This window comes from Dipodomys merriami, unplaced genomic scaffold (genome assembly GCF_024711535.1).
Source record: "Dipodomys merriami isolate MVZ:Mamm:240054 unplaced genomic scaffold, mDipMer1.0.p SCAF_19, whole genome shotgun sequence".
In the NCBI taxonomy this organism is placed as follows: Eukaryota; Metazoa; Chordata; class Mammalia; order Rodentia; family Heteromyidae; genus Dipodomys; species Dipodomys merriami.
In genome coordinates, this window is record NW_027203270.1 from 17204548 (window position 1) to 17216604 (window position 12057).

Below are 12057 nucleotides of genomic sequence, written 5' to 3' on the forward strand. Positions count from 1 at the left end.
TGAGCAAGACTATGCAAATATACCTTTGTTTCTTTCTCCAGGTGGCCAAAGGGAACTTGTCCCATGTCTACTCCTCCCCCATCATACCCTGCATCTGAGCTGTGAATATTCTAAGAAAGTATAAAGACCATTTGTACTCATTTTTCTGTTTTCTTTCTCTGTCAAGTTTAAGAGCTTTTTAAATATCAGATTAACCAGTAATTCAGAAATGTTGTCTCTCAATTTCTTGGTTTTTATTTTGTTTCTGGTGCGACTTTTTTTCTAGCATGTCTTAAATTGTCCACTTGTTGAGAACATCAGAGTTTCTAAAATAGCATTAGAAAAGCCTTCTCCCAGATTTTTATGGACTTACCTATGCTTGTTTCGCTTCTGATATGGTTTCTGTTTCTACTTTTAAATCTGAGGTTGATTTGGATCTGTGTGTGTGTGAGAGAGAGAGAGAGAGAGAGAGAGAGAGACAGAGAGACAGAGAGACAGAGAGACAGAGAGAGAAACTATGTACCTATTACATCCAGATGGCTAAGTCTTCTAACACCTGGTATTTAAAAGTCTTTTCAAAGTAAGCCATATTCAGAAGGACCAAAATCACATGATCTTGTCAAAGGTCACATGTGATGCTAGACCTAAAAGATAAACATATATGTAAACATACACAAGGTCATGCATATATATGTATATGTATGTATATAAAGAAAAAACATATTTGAAATTAAGGGACAGTTTGAGGAGATAAGAGAGAACGAAAGAGGTAAGCAACACTGGAGTCCATTGCATGTGTGAATGATGATGACAAATGAAACTCACTGTGAGTTTCATTTGAATGATAGGGGTAGTGGGGGATGGGGGTGAGAATGAGGAAAGGGTAGCCTGATACAGTACTGTCTATGCATGTGTGAGATACCATGGTGAAATCCCTTTGAACAAATAGCATGTACTAAAAATACAAGCAACAGAAATATAACACAGGTCCTGTCTTAGGATGGCTGTACTAATAGGAGGGAGACAGGAGAGTGAAGGGGATAAATATGGTCAAAATGCTCTCTGTACATGTGTGAGATATGACACACTGACACTGTGAGGAGTGATGAGGTGAATGTGATCAAACACTAGAGCCTGTAGATAGCTGGCGGGTAACAAACGGGGGACAAGGTTTGGCATCTATTCTTCACATTGTGGCTGTCCTCTTTATTTCCATGCCAAGAGCTTGCTGTCTCAGGTCACACAAGGCTGTTGATAAACGGCTGTGCATCTATATCGTGGCTGTGAGGTAGCTTCTAATATATTCTACACATACTTTTTATTTTTATTTTTTGTTTTTGTTTTTGTCGGTCATGGGGCTTGAACTCTGGGCCTGGGTGCTGTCCCTCAGCTCTTCAGCTCAAGCGAGCACTCTACCACTTGAGGCACAGCGCCACTTCCGGTTTTCTAGTGATTTATTGGAGATAGGAGTCTCACGGTCTTTCCTGCCCGGGCTGGCTTTGAACCGCGATCCTCAGATCTCAGCCTCCTGAGTAGCTAGGATTACAGGCGTGAGCCACCGGCGCCCAGCTTCTACACATACTTTTTAATATAAAGTATCCATTTACCTGCCTTCACCACCAATTGCATGTGTTTTTCAGGGTTTTTCTAGTTCCTAACATAAGGAACTTAATTTTTCCTCGGGAGCTAATTCCCTTCAGGGTACCTCACATCCCTGCAGCTTTATGCTAGCAACGCAAGGCTTTACTGGCACCTTCTGAAACCTTTCTGAGTAAGTATGCTTCGAATTGATCTTTGGATGTTAGCAAAAGAATTATTCCTGTGGGCCTTTCTGGTCAGTATGCTATTGAGAAGGAGACCTGGGAACCCCAGAATAGCAAGACTGTCTTACGCAGCCAGACTGGCCCCATGCTAACAACCCAAACAAGACTCCAGCTCCAGAAGGCACTGCCCTAGCAAGCAGCTTGAACTGGATTTGGCCCAACAGACCAACTGCCACAACTGCCTCTTAAGCAGGGTCAGGGAGAGGAGTACCCCTTAGCCATTAGACCTGTGAGTGGTGTCATCCATCCTTCATTTGCATAACAGACTGGACTGTTGTGATTGGTGCAACCACCCTTTTCAGTCTTCCCTCCCGGCCCCTCCCACCCCTGGCTTTCTGGCTATGTAAGCCTGCTGTTCAACAGAGAGTGTTAGGCCTTCTTTGTTGTCTCTATGATGTGAGACTGTCCAGAGTGGTTTTGCCCACCTTTGCTGAGCTGGTAATATGATGAGAAAGGGAAGAGAAGAAATAGCAGGAAGATGGCCAGCTGCCCGGGCAAAATGAACCAGAGTGGAGAACAGGAAGCAGCTGGCAGCAGAAGATAGCAAGTGGGCAATGGGGAAAGTATTGGTCGCTGGTGACTATTACCTGGCAGAGAGACCCCTTCCAAACCTTGTGCTCCAGGGACCCTCTCTGTCAAAGGCCCAGAGCTGACTGCTGCTGCTCATGTTATCCCCCACCCCCACGCTCATCATCCACAAGGGCCAGAATGTCTGAAGGAGCTTCTCCTCACCCACCCATCATTTCTAGCTTGGGTAGAGCAAAAGGCCTCCCACCAGCTGGTTTGTAACATCTGGCCACATGGTCTTCCATTCTTACCCTGCTCTTGACCTGTGATGTCTGGACTCCCAATGAGCTCTCTAAAGTCTCTTCATCCCAACAATAGGTTCAGGAAAGGGAATTAGAACCAGGTGCAGTGGCTCATTCCTGTAATCACAGCTATTCAAGAAGCAGAGATCAGGACGATCACCGTTTGAGGCCACACTGAGCAAAAAGTAATATCCTACCTCAACAAAATGGGCGTGGTAGCATGGACTTGTCATCCTAGCAGCTGATAGGCATCGGTTGGAGGGTCAGGGTCTAGGCTGGTCCTCGTGCTCAAGTACTATAGCACCTGCCTAGTACAAGGCCCCAAATTCAAATCTTAATATTGCAAAAAAGGAAAATAATAGGAAATTTGGAAAGGAAAACAGACAGTCCACATCTTTAGTGAGTTTGTGTCTGTATTTTTTTTCAAACATAAGCATATACAGACACCACCAAATTAAGTGATAAGGCAGGCAGATGATCCTAACTCTATACAAACTAAACAAAGTGGAATCAATGATGCAGGTTTTCCTGCAATTCAGACAAACCAACCTAATTTCTCCATCATCTGAAGGTCCATGACTGCCTCATTGGACTGAGCACAGAATGCACTTTCCAGACTGGAGTTCTGGCTTGCATCATAGTGCTATGGGACAGTCATACAGGGGTCTTGGGGATGGGAAAATGGAGATGGGGAAAGCAAGGGCCTCTCCCACCATCTAGCCAGCAGGTCTCCTCATCCCTCTTGGTCACGAGGTACTCAGAACTATTCATTCTGGGGGAAATGAGATCGAGTACCACACCCAGCTGAGCCATAATTTCTAATGGAAAATAACAAGTGTTGGCAAGCCTGTGGAGGAATTGGAACCTTTCTGCACTGTCATTAGGAATAGAAAATGGTGCAGCTACTGTGGAAAACACGGTCGTTCCTTTAAAAAGCTAAACATAGGATTACCATATGTCCCTGCATTTCAACTCTTACACATAATCCCCAAAGAAATGAAAATGCACACAGAGATTCACAGGCCGGCATTCATAGAGCAGTGAAAATTACATGTGTCCAGTCACAAACTAATAGATGAATAAAATGTGTGTATGTTATATTTGGATGAAGTGCAGTGCTAAGAATATGATGAATGAAAGAAGCCAGTCATTAGCTGGGCACTGGTGGCTCACACCTGTAATCCTAGCTACTCAGGAGGCTGATATCTGAGGATTACCATTCAAAGCTAGCCCAAGCAGCAAAGTCTGTGAGACTCTTATCTCCAATAAACCACCAGAAAGCCAGCCAGAAGTGGCGCTGTGGCGCAAGGAGTAAAGTGCCAGCCTTGAGCTGAAGAGCTCAGGACAGCGCCCAGGCCCAGACTTCAAGCCCCATGACTGACAAAAGGAAGAGGAGGAGGAGGAGGAGGAGGAGGAGAGGAGGAGGAGGAGGAGGAGGAGGAGGAGGAGGAGGAGGAGGAGGAGGAGGAGGAGGAGGAGGAGGAGGAGGAGGAGGAGGAGGAGGAGGAGGAGGAGGAGAGAGGAGGAGGAGGAGGAGGAGGAGGAGGAGGAGGAGGAGGAGGAGGAGGAGGAGGCCACTGCCAGTCATTAAAGACCAGATACTGAGTCATTCCACTTAACACAAAATTTACCACAGTTGAATGCTATTGAACTTGAAAGAGCTAGCTCTTGCTACCACACACAGCTCTCTCCACAGCCCTCTAGGCTCCTTCAAGGTCACCAAGATAAGAGTTCTATGAGTTCCTTGTCTCTGACTTCTGGACCAGACTTGAGGCTCACGTGCTTAGTTCAGGCCCTCTAATTCCTCTTCTAGTTGGTCAATCCAAAGTCATCTGATCAGTAATATCAACTGCCTCTGTAGAAATCACCTTTGTCCTATAGCGTAGTCCAGGAGTGTCATCATAGCCCTGGAAAGGAGATTGAAGATGGGCAAAGACCACTGACTTTCATCAAGAATTTTGCCTAAAATCACCAATTGTCCCTGTGTTTAGATGGGCCTACATAACATCTCCATGTTTTAGAAGAGTAAAGAACACCCAATTTATCCACTCAAAAATCACTAAGAGATTGGGCTGGGAAGGTGGCTCAGTGGTAGAATGCTTGCCTTGCATGCATGAGGCCCTGGGTTCGATTCCTCAGCACCACATAAGCAGAAAAAGCCGGAAGTGGTGCTGTGGCTCAAGTGGTAGAACACCAACCTTGAGCTGAAGAGCTGAGGGACAGTGCCCAGGCCCAGAGTTCAGGCCCCAGGACTGGCAAAAAAAAAAGAAAAAAAAATCACTAAGAGAAAGGGTGTGTTCTCCCAGCTCACAAAGTATAAAGGACACAGATAAGAGCTTCCATTTTGTGTCTTTATTCTTGTTTCCTGTATCCGCTACAGGAAATGTTTCTCTTGATCTCCACTTTATCCTTTATATTAAATCCTTGAGAGCCGGGTGCTGGTGGCTCATATCTATAACCCTAGCTACGCAGGAGGTTGAGAAATGAGAATCACAGTTCAGAGCCAAGCCAGGCAGGAAAGTCTGAGACTCTTATCTCCAATTAACCACCAAAACTCTGGAAGTGGAGCTGTGCCTTATGTGGCAGAATGCTAGCCTTGAGCAAAAGAAGGCCAGGGCCTGTACACTGGCTCTGAAATTCTGCCTCAAGACTGACATAAAAATAAAAAACTAAATCCTTGCTAAAACTTTAGAAGTGGGGAAAGCCCCTTTTCTATATAAAGGACACTGATAGGTTCCAGAGATGAGGGCCTGGATATTTCAGGGGCTACTAGTCAGCTACTATGTGTCTTCTCCCATTTTCCTTGACCATGTTGGCAGGGACCACTTATCACACATATGGATTAGTAACCCCACGGCTGCCAATGCTGTGTTTCTACTATGGAAGTTACGGTCAGGTAAAGGCAACATTTCTGTTTGCCTGAGAGAACAATCTCCCAGCCAGCCACCCATGGTTCACATCTGTAATCCTAGCTACTCAGGGGGCTAAGATCTGAAGATCGCGATTCAAAGCCAGTTCAGGCAGAAAATTTGTGAGAGTCTTATCTCCAATGAACCAGCAAAAGGCCAGAAGCAGAGCTGTGGTTCAAGTGATCTAACACCTGCCTTGAGCAAAAAAAGCTAAGGGATGGCATCCAAGCCTTGAGTTGAAGCCCTAGTACCAGCACACACACACACACACACACACACACACACACACACACACACACACACACACACACAAGGATGAAGAAATAGAGGGAGGGAGGGAGGCAGAGAGAGAGAGGGAGAGAGGAAGGGAGGGAGGGAGGGAGGAAGGGGAAAAAGAGGAAGGAAGGAGGGAGAGAGGGAAGAACAAAAGCTCTCTCTCTACTGTTCTCAGCTGCTGTAGGATGACAGGGAATCTGGCATTACAAGCATACTTCACAGTTGCTCGTGGGTAGTGGGCAGTGGCTTCATGGGTCAGCAGTGCTGTGTGGGTCTCCACAAGGGTATGAAGATCACCTGTAACTCAACAACTGGTAACCCCAGAAGCAACATGAACAAAGAACATCAATCTGTCTCCAGAGTCTCTTCCCAGTGGGAAAACCTCTCCCTTCCCCCTGGAAGGGATATAATACAATCAATTGGCCACCAGGGGCCTGGCTGGCCCTCTGAGGAATGGTGCCACATCAGACATTTCCTTGGCTTACAAATGACAACTTCTCCATGTGTTCTTACTTGGCCATCACTCTGTGTGTGCGTCCTAAATCTCTGTTTTTAAAGACACCATCAGATTGGACGAGAGCCCACTCATATGACCTCATTTCACCTTGCTCATCTCTTTAAAGGCCTTATCTCCAAATACAGTCAGTTCTCCAGTTCAGCAGGTTAGCAGCTTGGAAGGAAACGTGGTCACATCTACAGTCTGAGACAGAACAGCTCCTGTAGGTCTGGTGGGCTAGCCCTGGAGGAGCCAAGGGTAGAAGAGACCCTTATATATGGGTGATGATTTGGATGGACAGAACAGAAAATGTCTTTCCGAGAGGCACAGCCCAAGGAACAGGGGTTCTCTGTGTTCTAGAGGCCCCATGCTAGGGCCTCCAATCCCTGCCCTAACTCATGTCCTCCCTATAACAATCTCTCTAGGCCTCCATCTACTGATTCTAGCATTCCATCCTTGTCTATCAGCACCTGTGGTCATCTTCTACCCCATAGTACATCTAGCAACCTATCACTCAACATCCTCTTCCTCCAGCTGCTCCTGATGAAATCACCAGTTTCTGTCTCTGATAAAGCTGCTACAGAGAAGCTAGAACCTGTTCAATTCCTGTGAGACTGTACATTGTGCTATCATGAACTTATGGTCTACAAACACTGGCCAACTTCAGCAGAAATCATCCATCCATCCACTCATCCATTCATCCACTGACCCATTCATCTATCCACCTACCCACTCATGTATCCATCCTACTCACCCATCCACCCATCCATTCACTCAATCATCCACTCATCTCCCTACCTACCTACCCACCCCCATGTGTCATTCATTCACTCACCCACTGACACATCCAGTCACCCCTCCATCCATTCATTATATATAAATTCAATAAATGTCTTCCTTGTTAGCTAGACTACATCAGTATAGAAAATAAAGAGCTCTCAACAGAGGTTGCTAAACTTTTGCTATAAATGCTAAGACATTAACTAGGCTTTGCAGGCCATGTGGTCTCTGCAAATACTGAATTCTATGATTACTGTACAAAAACATCTATCAACAATCCATGAACTGGGGAGGGGGAAACAAAGGAGGGAGTAACAATGCTCGATAGGAAATATACTCATTACCTTACTCATGTAATGTAACCCCTTTGTACTGAATCTTTACAATTATATATATATATATATATATATATATATATATATATATTTAAAAATACATGAATGTGTATTTCGGTCCCAAAGGATATCCACATTCAGATTTTATGCCATTTTCATGCATTGTTAACATTATGCTTCATAAGAGAGTACAAAGGGGAAGGGTTTCTTTAACCCCCAAAGAACTGTGTTATCTGCCCATAACAAATACTTAGCTTCCTCCTGTTTATGTCTTAGCTCTGTCTTCATTAGTACCCTGGCATTCTGAAAACTTAGGGCTTAATTTACTCATTTCTGTGAGAATACCACTGATTGTTCAATTCCTTTGTTAAAAAAAAGAACTATGCTATGTTTTCACTCATATTTGGAGACTAGACCTAAAAGATATAAGCATACATATACACACAAGGTCATGTATACATATATACGTTCTTACACAAGTATATGAGAAAACATGTTTACCATTGTGGGACTGTCTGAGAATGAGCTGAGCAAGAGGTCAGCCTGCAAGTGTGAAATCCCTTCAAACAATTAGAATACCCTAAGAAGTGAATGACAGGAATGTTAAACAGATCCCATGGGGATATGGGCCCTAGTGGGAGGGGAGAGGGTGATGATGAAAATAATCTCTTGTACATGTGAGAAAATGGAACAATGAAAGTTGTTGAGGTTAGTTTGGGAAGAAGAAAGGAGCATACATTATATGCATGAATATACATTCATACCTCATATGCATGAATGCAGATTCAATGAAACCCCTAATTTTGCACAATTCATATATGCTAATAATGACAAAAACTGAAAGGTGCATTTGCAAACCTATAATTACATAACAGTCTATTATTTGTGCCTGGTGCTAGTGGCTCATGCATATAATCCTAGCTACTTAGGTGGCTGAGATCTGAGAATTGTAGTTTGAAGCCAGCCTAGGCAGAAAAGTCCATGAGACTCTTGTCTCCCATTAGCCACCAAAAAGCTGGAAGTGTAGCTGTGGTTCATGTGGTAGAGCACCAGCCTTGATCAAGCAAAGGGACAGCATCTAGGCCCTGAGTTTAAGCCCCAGTACTGGTACACACACATACACACACACACACACACACACACACACACACACAATCTATTGTTTGAGGTAACCTTTGTATAGGCTGGAGACTTAGGACAAAATATTGGTTAAACAGTTGCCAACAGTTGACAGAAGGTGGCTGGTAGGGTTATCAATGATTGTAACCATTTGAAACATAATTCGATCAGTTGTCTTCCAAATGTTACTCTCTTTGATAAGCAAATGTTATTTTCATGAATTCTACATTAGTAAATAATAGAATGTAAAGGGAAAATATAAGCTTAAAATTGGTGAGCTCAATAAAATATTCAGTCATCATTGATTTCTACTATCTCATCTGACTGCTGGGACTTTCCAGAGAAATAATTGTAAATGGATTTTTGTTGGTTCTCCATTGGGATTTGGACAATTGCTCTTTGATGAAAATGAGTTTTGGGTGTCTGAGCTGTGGGAAAATCAGAAGGCAGCTGTGCTTCTTCAGGGTGTTGGAACCAGCAGCAGGTCCTGGTGCGTTAACAACCGAATGCCAGGAACCAAGGATGCCACAATGTTGATGGTCCATTGACCAAGCAACACATTCCAATGATTGGTATTGTTCTGCCCCCTACTGGTTGCAATGGAATTCTTCATTTAGATAAATAGCCTGAGTAGAATTGTGATTTTCCCTTAAAAAACAAACCAGGTAATAAATAAATAAAGCAAAAAATAAAATATGAAGACTCTAATGTGTTCTCTTAGTCAAATAGCCAAAGGGTATAAAGTTTTCATATCCCATAGAAGATATTACCTTTAGAAGATTTAAAGGTCATCAAAACTGCAGTGTTTTTGCTCAAAATCAGATCCATAGCTAAAAGTAGAGTTCAGTAATAACTCTTAGGGGAAGTGCACAGTCCTAGTTCTAGCGAATAAGAGGATGACCAGCCCTTCACTGGTCAATCTTTTGGCACCATTAGCATAAGGGAGGGGCTCATCATCCTGGTCATTTCAGCTCAGGACCAGCCAAGGCCTTCAGCAGCTGGAGGGCTAGAAGTAGACAGCTGCTACTGCCTGCTTTACCTGACCAGAAGGAAAGCTTAGCACTTAGAAATCAACAGATCCTTTGAATGAGGAGTCATCATCAGAAAAAAATCCACAGCCAAGCATGAATGGCTCACGCCTGTACCGCTAACTACTCAGGAGACTGAGATCTGAAGATCTGTTCAAAGCCAGCCCAGGCAGGCAAATCCCTAAGACACTTATCTCCAATTAGCCAGAAAATCCAGAAGTAGAGGTGTGTGTCAAGAGTGGTAGAGTTCCAGTCTTGAGCACAAAAATTTTAAAAAGCCAAGCAAGACCTCAATGACTCAAGCCCCTCCAAAAAGAAAGAAAAAAAACTTCATCTTTTTTATTTTAATGAAAATATAATGAGCATGAGCCCTTCCTTGCTATCTATGCAGCTCTTACTCCCCCAGGAATTAGATTAGGGGAGTCCTCTGCACATGTTCTGGCTCTGAAGAAGGAACCAGCCAATGCCAGGCCACATCAACAAGAGTGATAGAGAGAAAAACAGGACCGACTTCTGATGCACTCTGCGTGTGTGTGTGTGTGTGTGTGTGTGTGTGTGTGTGTGTGTGTGTGTGTGTGTGTGTGTGTGTGTGTGTGTGTGTGTGTGCGTGTGTTGTCAGTCGTGGGGCTTGGACTCTGGGCCTGGGCACTGTCTCTCTGCTCTTTAGCTCAAGGCTAGCACTCTATCACTTGAGCCTCAGCGCCACTTCCGGTTTTTTGGTGGTTTATTGGCGATAAGAATCTCACGTATTTTCCTACCAGGCTGGGTTTGAACTGCCATCCTCAGATCTCAGCCTCCTGAGCAGCTGGGATTACAGGCATGAGCCACCAGTGCTTGGCTTCTTATGCACTCTTAAATGAAGACACCTACTTGCCCTGTCTCTCATCTGTGTGACAAGTCTATCTTGTTCTCCATCTGTCTGTCTACATTTTTGTCTCTGGGTCTGCCTGTTTATGTCCATCTCTCTGTCAGTTTATCTGTCCATCGTTCTGTTTGCCTAAGTCCATGCTATCTACTGCTCTGTCTTCTAATGAGATGTGTTTCTAATTGTCCCTCTTCTTTGTTTGTGTGTGCATCTCACTGTTGAGGTATATGTTGCTATGAGACACTATTCAGTGACCCACATGCTCTATGCTGGGATGGGGTGTGGCAAGAGGATGTGCCTGGGGGGGGGGTGCCCCACTGGCAGCCTGGGTAACAACCAGTACTTTGGCCTGATACGGTCCCATTTCACCTCTAGTTTCTCCCATGTAGTCATTACTAATCTGCCTCCTCTCACTTTCAAAAGGGCTGTGGCTGGGACAGTGACTTATTTGGCAACCATAGGTCTTCATTCTCTTTCAAAGCATCCCAAGGTGCAAGAGGAGATTGCTAGAATCTAAGTCCTGAACTTTTGACTTCTAGGAGCCCTGGAAGGCTCTGGGCCCTGCTGAGAGTTCCCCTTTCACCTCTGCAGTCATGAACTCAGGAATGAGATCTTAGGGGCATCAGTTCCTCTGTTCCCACAGAAGCCCCAGGATGTTTTCCATGGCCTGGGGGCTTCAGACAGATGCTCTTGCTTTTAACAGTCCTGTGGCACCAGGTTGTGCCCTTCATAGGTACCTGAGTTTTACTCCTAGGCAGCCCCAGTTTGAATGGAAATGGGGTCTCTTGATGGGAGTGCTAGAAGACCCAGCTCAGCTCAGTGGGACCCATATCCTTCTAGCAATGACAGCTCAGTTCAACCACAAACAACTGGAAAGGCCTAGAAGCAACAAGGTTGTGGTTTCCATGGTCTCTGGGGTGTGTGTGTGTGTGTGTGTGTGTGTGTGTGTGTGTGTGTGTGTGTGTGTGTGTGTGTGTGTGTGTGTGTGTGTGTGTGTGTGTGTGGTTTCCATGGTCTCTGGGTTGTGTGTATGTGTGTGTGTGTGTGTGTGTGTGTGTGTGTGTGTGTGTGTGAAAGAAAGAGAGAATGGGGAGGGAGGGAGGAAGGGTAAGGGGGAAAGGAGGGAGAAGGAGAGAGGGGGGAGAGACAGGTGAGCATGGAGTCCCTGGTACACATGACTCTACAGAGTTGCACTGGGAGACTGGAATCTATGCTTAGGTTCTAACTTATGACCGCTCTGTGCCAGACAATGTTACAGTTTCTCTGGAGTGGGTTGGTTGGTGGAGGGTTTTTTTTTGGTGGGGGGGAGGCAGGGGAGGTTGCATTTGGTCCTTACCAAATGAGCAACAGCCCCATTCCACAGAAGAGAAGACTGAGGAACAGGAGAGCCTCAGAGCCTCGCTAACTGGGCAGGAGTGGAGGACCAGAGTTGGGAGAAACTTGGATACTTGGGCTAAGTGGAACCAGGGCCAGACTTACGGAATCAGTCTACAGAAGCCCATTCTGTAGGTGGCCTCTATATTTGCATGAAAGTCCTCTGTCAGCCTGGCACCAGTGGCTCATGCCTGTAATCCTAGACACTAGGAGGCTACAATCTGAGGATCTCAGTTTGAAGCCAGCCTGGAAAGAAAAGTCCAT